Source organism: Odontomachus brunneus, unplaced genomic scaffold (genome assembly GCF_010583005.1).
Source record: "Odontomachus brunneus isolate Ranch 3 - 2012 unplaced genomic scaffold, Obru_v1 Obru_scaffold_085, whole genome shotgun sequence".
NCBI classification, from domain to species: domain Eukaryota; kingdom Metazoa; phylum Arthropoda; class Insecta; order Hymenoptera; family Formicidae; genus Odontomachus; species Odontomachus brunneus.
In genome coordinates, this window is record NW_022639535.1 from 91,396 (window position 1) to 98,930 (window position 7,535).

Sequence of the window (7,535 nt, forward strand, 5' to 3'; positions counted from 1 at the left end):
AAAAAAAAAAAAAAAAAACAAAAGGAAAGAAACGAAAACAAAAACAAGAGAACCGAAAAAGGGGAAAAAAGACAAAGCAGGCTTGGCAACGAAATAAGCTCTCGGTACCTCTGCGCGACTGCGCGGGAGGGGTATGACTATCATAAATTCTCGAAAACGAAGATAAATGCGGGAGATTCCACCGACATGTCGGCGGTGAAGCCGAACCAGATAATGGAGGTCTACTGATTGCTTCGTTCAATTCACGAGTTACCGGGCAGCACAAATACGCGACGTTGTATGTACTGATTCGCTGCGTGTCGCAGCGATCATTCGATGCGGGACGGGGATCACCGCCGAGCATGTGGCGTTGTACAAGGACCCTAGGCAGATGTCGGCAGTACGGTACCACGATCGATATCGAGGTGTAGGATTCGCGATAACCCGACAGCTAACCAGTGATATCCTCCTTCATCGGGATCTTTATCTATTTCTGACCATTTGGTCGTTCATCTTAGATATCCAAGATTAGAGATTGGTGGTTTCTTCTTAGATATCCAACGATATGATGTACAATAAAGTCAAGTGAGTGTACGCAAATTGGATGATTGGACTCGCAATATTAAGTTGAGAATAAGGTACTGAATGTTATCGAGGTGTGCGTCAAATTTTTGCGAAGAGTTGCGCGACGGGTTTGAGCGATTATCATGCACAGATTCGTGCCGCTAATGGTATGAGTTCCAAGTTGCAAGCAAATTTCGTCATTCGCGGCGTCTGCTTTAAGCAAAGCGCTTTCGCGGGAGAGTATCTCTTGCATGCCCTATTACCGGTATCGAGCGGGTAAATGCTCGCTTCGTCTCTCTCTCTCTCTCTCTCTCTCTCTCTCTCTCTCTCTCCCTCCCCCTCGTTCTCTTCTCTGTGCGAGCCTGTCTATCATTCACTTAATCGCGAAAAATTGACACCAAATTACTACCGCCGGTGATGGATGATCGAAAGCATCCAGGACTCGCGTTTCATCTCTCTTGCCTTTTTCTTCTTTCCTTCTCTCCTTTCCCTCCCCGCTATTAACCCCTGGCGAGTTTCTTAATCTCGGATCGAGAATGGGAGTTTCAATGGTTTCGGCGAAGTGAGTGAACGGACGTCCTCCGGTTCGATGGTTGGCAATGTAAGATAAGACGGCAGGTCAGAGGAGAAGGAGAAAGAGGACGCAGAGCTATAGGTTTGGACCTTTTAATGGAGGAGGGGAAGGAACCGCTCCTATATAAATCGATATGCTTCTTAATATCCAGCGTCTCCAGTCGAACTCAATCGTCTGTCACGGACGAGGTGGCTCTCGGTGCGATCTATCATTTTTTATGAGACACCAGAGACACGCTCTATCGTCTCGCGACGACAAATTCACCACCGCCATCAGTTCCCTTGCTCTACGTTTCCTTTCTCTCCCCCTCTTTCTCACCCTAAATAACTTTTGACCGGACAGAAACCCGATGCTCTCGTCTGATATTTCGTAGTTGACCAATATAACCGAGACGTTGGCAAATATTTACTTTTAGGTACTCTCACCAATGGTTTAGATCTTGACATACATCAACGACATCCTCTAGAATACTGCCAAAAAGTTTTAGCAGTCGTTCGTTGTTTATCAGAAAGTTATTAACAAAAGAAATGTGTATTATATTTGCGCTCTACTACTTGATATTTTACGTGTATGCTTTAGTATACAAATGTACGATAATTTAGTTTTACCACGAGCGAAGCAAATTAGGAATGCACTGTTTGTAAACAAAGTAGATATCGTTTGTCTATTCAGTATACCGTGAATTTTGAAGTAGTTAAGATGCTGCTCCACAAATTTCTACATTTAACGTACGACGAAAGTCAACTATTGAAATATTTATTACTATAGAATAATATAGATATAAATATGTAGTTTATATTTTATGTGTATTTTGATATATTAAAATTAAGTCTCGCATATATATTCCCCGTACATATATACGTATACTGTTTACCAAATCAATACTCAATACTCTGTTCCAAAATTACGTTCCGTTTATAAAACATTTTTTCAATAACTTTCTAACAAACAATGAGCGACGGCTAAACTTTTTATTCAGGAGAATGTCTTTAAAAATATATCAAGATTTAAACCTTTGGTGGGAAGGACTTAAAAGCAAATATTTTACTTTCGAGTTTTCAAAGGTATATTTTCGAAAATGAGGTCAGGTGTGCGCATGTCGCTCTGCATCGTCTTCTGGATGACAATGTGAGTTAATATGACTCTGCTTCCTCAGTAACATGCTCCATAATCTTCAAAATAATTTTCCAATATCCAAAAGTCGCGTTCTTAAGGTTGGATCCAACGTAACGTTGGTAAGAAAGTCGGATTCTCGTGCATGCGCAATGATACCTATCCTGCGTAACGGTTTGAACATTTTTTTCCCAGCGCTTCGAGTTGTCATAATTGCGAGCAATTGCTGACGAATTTGCGCAATAATTGATCAATAACAACAGACTACCAATCACTGCGCAAATCCGTCAACATTTACTCGCAATTCTGCCAGCTCAGAGCGCTGCAACTTCATTGGGAGGAGAGTGTTCAAATCATTTTGCTCTTGACTGTACACACACATTGTTGATTACCGGGCAATGACGGTTGACGACTAGCGTGCTGTCTAATTTCGTCTTTGTTGTGTATCCATTGTTTTGATAGGCGCGCGCGTCGCGTACTTCCTTGCGGCCGAGTCATTATGTCTCGAGACGATGAGCGACGAACATCGCGCGCGACGTGACGCGACTATCGTATCGATACGACAATTACTCGTGGAATCGTCGAGTATCTGATCGGGCTCACGTCGCCATCGCGTTCGTTAACCCGTTTCTCCGATTTAATGCGAGTGTTAGTGTCAGTGCCACGATGGAGCAGTCGGAAACCGAGACGTTGCGTCTGAAAGCCAGGACGAAGGCCAGCGACACGTCCATATATTTCCAGGTATGTCATTTATTATGCAAGCTGCTTCCGATCTGATCAGAAGTATGACGAATTAAGACCGAATCGAAATTTAGGCCGGCTTTCATAGTTTGTCATTTTGTCGCAAGTAACCGATTGGTTTCATGAATTAAGCAAATTAAGAATGCACTGTTTGTACGCAAAGTAGATATCGCTTGTCTATTCAGTATATCGTGAAATTCGAAGCAGTTAAGATGCTGCTTCACGAATTTCTACATTTAACATACGATAAGAATCAGCTATTGCAATATTTGTTAATATGGAATAATGTAGTATAATATAGATAGATATAGATAGTTAATATTTTATTTATTTTGATATATTAAAAATCCAACTTTTTTTCTTCTTTTATAATATTAATCTTTAATAATATTTCTCCTTTAAAACATAACAATCTTTTAAACTTTAATCTTTCGCCTTGCTAAATTAATCACTCTAATATATACTGAAATAATAGTTTTATAAATGGAATGTAATTTTGATACACAGTATACTCACAATGTACATAAATATGGTAAACAGTACACATATATTCGCGGAGAGGGCTCCGTCCCTCCCCCCGCACTTTCTCATCAAAATAACTAACCCTAATCTAACTTACCATATTGAAATATGGTAAACCGTATACGTATATGCGCAACCTATCGTTTACATTTTTATACATAATTTATTATTTTTATACATAATGAAAAACTATATAAGAATACAAATGCAGTTACTGTTTGCGATATGTCAATAAACACTATATGCAAAAAATATCGCAAGCAGTACCTGCATTTCTATTCTTATATCATTTTTCATTAAGAAATTATATAAAAATGTAAATGACGCATTGCGTATATACGTGTACGATTTGCCATATTTCAATAGATCGGTTAGGTTAGGTCTATTTTTTTTAGAAGGAGGAAAGGGGCGGAGTCCCTTTCCCGCATATATGTGTACTGTTTACCATATTTCAATGCATACTGTATACCAAAATTACGTTTCTTTTATAAAACTTTTTTTTCAATAAATTTTTAAATAACAATGAGCGACGGCTAAAACTTTTTGGAGGATTACTTGATAATATATATCAAGATCTAAGTCATTGGCGGTATTTAAAAGTAAATATTTACCAAGACGTTTAATCTGATATGAGATCGTAATGCGTTTTTGCTAAGCGAATAGAGAGAATAAAAAGAAGGAGGAGTTCTATGTATGTACATAAAAAAGTATAAAGTCAATTATAAAAATATGAAAAATGAAAAACTTTGTATTCGGAGAGGTCATATAATTAAAAAGTAAAATTTTCCACTGCGCGCAAGTAAGAGAGAAAAAGGGTGCTGGAGGATAGGACGAGTGGAGAATTCAAGTAGCCATTCACTTGATCGATTTAATTTAGTCCGCAAAGTACTTGCTCGCATCAGAGAGATAGGGGTTAACGCAAACTTGCGTTTGAACCATGAGATCCATCGCGAGTTCGTTCGATCACGGCTCACGTACACAGAGTAATTTGTCCCAATTAAAGCAAGCCGCAGGAGAGCTCGAAGGCTTTCAGCGCATCTGTGTCTCGCGAATAGAAGAACTTGGCATGCGGAGCGCGGAAACGAGGGAAAATTCTCGCTCCTTGGCGCTGTGCTTTGGCATTTCGAGCTATGAGTAGGAATGTGCGCAATGCCCGACACTACTACTTGCTGCACGTCGAATTGCGGCAGAGAAATCGTCGAGTAACGAATCAAGTCGTCGTTTGGAGCGCGATCTTTATTTCTATATCTTGTTTTGCTCGTCGATTACACCTGTCTCGGTAAAAAATCTACTTCTATTAAAGTGTAATATTTTGGAATAATTGCGTATACATGTATACTTCGAAACAGACGCCTCGCGAATAAGCAATTGCGAATCAATTCACACGAGAAGATCAAGAATCAGTGCAACGGGAGAGGGGGGGAGGGTGTTTGCGCCCTCGACACCATTCTCCGTGTATTCCCCGTTGGGAGCTAGCGACGACTCGAAAAGTACTCGAATCCGGGAATCTCTCGGAGAGACACCGCGGGAGAGCGATTCCGCGCAGCTGGAATTGTGTCAAAGTTTCCTCAGATGTACGTATCTACCTACATACGTAGAGAACCACCGAGCGTCCGTATAGGCTCTCGACCTTTTCGAGGTAATCTTAGACTCTCCCCAAGTCGGAGAGCACACATTTGCTTAACCTCGTCGTCTTAGACGTTCCGGATCACTCCTGGCCAACTCCTTCGCGACTTCCCGAGGAACTCCGCGCCGCATTCAGCCGCTACCATCCCTCCCTCCCACTCGCTGCAAGGAGGAGCAGCTGTTATGGCCGAAATCACTTTCCCCGCCCTTCCCCCGTCCCTTGCCCTCGCCGTACACCACCCTACTTCGCAGCCTCTATTTCACTAGGTCTTCGCGAAGCCTCGATTACATTCACCTAGAGAACGAGAGAACCGAACGTATCGTACCCTCACACAGATCCGGACCCTCTCGCCGCCGCCACTGGCGAGCCCTCGGGAGTTTACGTGCCCCTGGCGATATTCGAAATACCGTTGCAATAATCCTCCCTTTCGATTTAACCTTCTGCACCCTCCGCTCGAAATTCACATCGAACGTTATGACCCACCGCCACCGTCGTCGTCCTGCGCCATGAGAATTAGGACAGTCCTGTCCACGATGTAATCCGGAACGGAGCGAACGAACGAGATCGGGCATCATTGTTTGACTCTGCAAAGCTCGAATCGTGTGTTCTCATCATTATCTTATTTCTCTTATCTTCTGATTGACACTTCATATCCTTTAAAGAGTATAAAACTGATGGTTTGCGTTACATATCCAACGTAAAGTTTTTTATTGACATTTAACAGATCAATTTTAATGTATAAATGCAACAATCGACGTGTTTCACATTTATGTAGTTGTGGTAACTAATTTGCACCACAATTTTTATTACTTCATATAAGAAGTGTTTTTCATGTCAATATTGATCTGCTAATTATCTTACTCGAAACAATTTTCTCTCATCAATTAATATCCACATAAGAACAATATTATGTTCATCCGAAGCGTGGTAATTTCTCTTTTTCGATTGTCTTTGCTTTAAATCGCTATGATATCTACAAGTGAAGTTATCGACGTTTGTATCGATCCGCATTTCCAATCAGGCCGACAATATGCATGCAGTCGGCCACGTGCAATGTATAATTGAATCGCATACACATATACATTTTCGATATATTCTTTTTCTTTGATTTGTCTAGATTGAGCGATTTTTTAACGCTACAATTAGGAAAATTGTTCTTTGTTTCAGATCTAGCACAAATTGCGACTACACCGTGAGAACAAATGCAGTTCTACGAGACTCCAGAGGATGCGGACGCGGATTCCGCATGGATCTAAAGGATGCAGATGCCGCACCGGAGGATCCGGTTCGGGCAGAGCGAGGTTAGCTTGAAGGTATGTGTTCGTAAATTTTCTATATTCCTGTTTTTAATCTTTTGTTGACGAAATCTCTGGTACAAGTATCAAGATGATTTGAATTACGTTTGTAAAGAATTAATTCAATTGTATCTTTACACGCACTTACTCTTATTAAACCATATTTCTGCATTTAACTAATTATTAATTACTGATTATTCCTCTTTTATATTATAGATCGTATAGCAGACTGTGACTGGCCTTGACTTCTGTGGTCTACAATGGTTTGGTAAGTCACAAAGAGAAAAAAATGAAAACATGCATGAGGGTTTATTATAAGAGGATGCCGTGAAATAGATGATAATCTCTAGAAATGTTAGTAATGTAGAGACGATTGTTACTAATCTCTTTTTTTCGTATCTCTTATATATATAGTTCTTCTATAACCATATGTCGCTTTATTTACTACGCTGGCAGAAAACAACCGTGCATATATAGAGATCTTTTTGCAAATTTTTTATACACCTTTCAGCTTCTAAATTTAGTTGTAAAGATATAGAAATGTTCCTTGATATTTTCGTTAGCGGAGCAAACATATGTACGTTTACGTGTATTAAATCGCGCCACGAGAGGTAAAAGCATTGTTCTCCCATTCTTAGTTAGCTATATCTACAGTTTATAAAATCGATGTGTTTCCTGAATATTTTATTAATAATAAGTTTTGAAACATATGTTGCGCGCACTACACCTAAGCCGACTCCCGTTATCTGGCGGAGAATGACGGCTGGAGTGGGGAAATAAGCTGCAAATATATCTTTTATACTTAGTAAATATTTACGTCAACTAATAGCTCGAGATGTTAACCTTAAGATTTTTTATCATCACATTTTGAGTAATGCTCAAATTCATTATTACATGTATTAGGACCTTAACTTAGTTTCCGCCCGCAAATGTTAGATGGCAATGCAAACAGTTCTAGTAGTCATTACTAACGAAACAGGTAGTTTGTGATTAATTTCGACATTTCTCGATAACATTCAGTCAGCATACACAATTATTTTCCTAAACAACAATTTCTTTTGCTTTGTGAAAAATGGAACGCGATAAAGTGTTTTTTCGACATGTGCTTTTGCACTATTTT

The 7,535-nt window shown here is 40.0% G+C and overlaps 1 protein-coding gene across 6 annotated transcripts in view; it reads left to right on the top strand.

The window, feature by feature from the left end:
- The window catches only part of LOC116847936 (synaptogenesis protein syg-2-like), a 413,298-nt gene that overhangs the window by 49,620 nt on the left and 356,143 nt on the right, over positions 1-7,535 (top strand). For 5 of the 6 annotated variants that reach the window (XM_032823535.1, XM_032823542.1, XM_032823543.1 and 2 more), the window contains exons 2-3: positions 6,288-6,433; positions 6,632-6,683. The gene's annotated coding sequence lies outside the window, so the exon portion shown is untranslated. Of the gene's footprint in view, positions 1-2,774; positions 2,972-6,287; positions 6,434-6,631; positions 6,684-7,535 lie in introns of those variants that run through there. The other variant, XM_032823537.1, reaches the window with a different exon arrangement.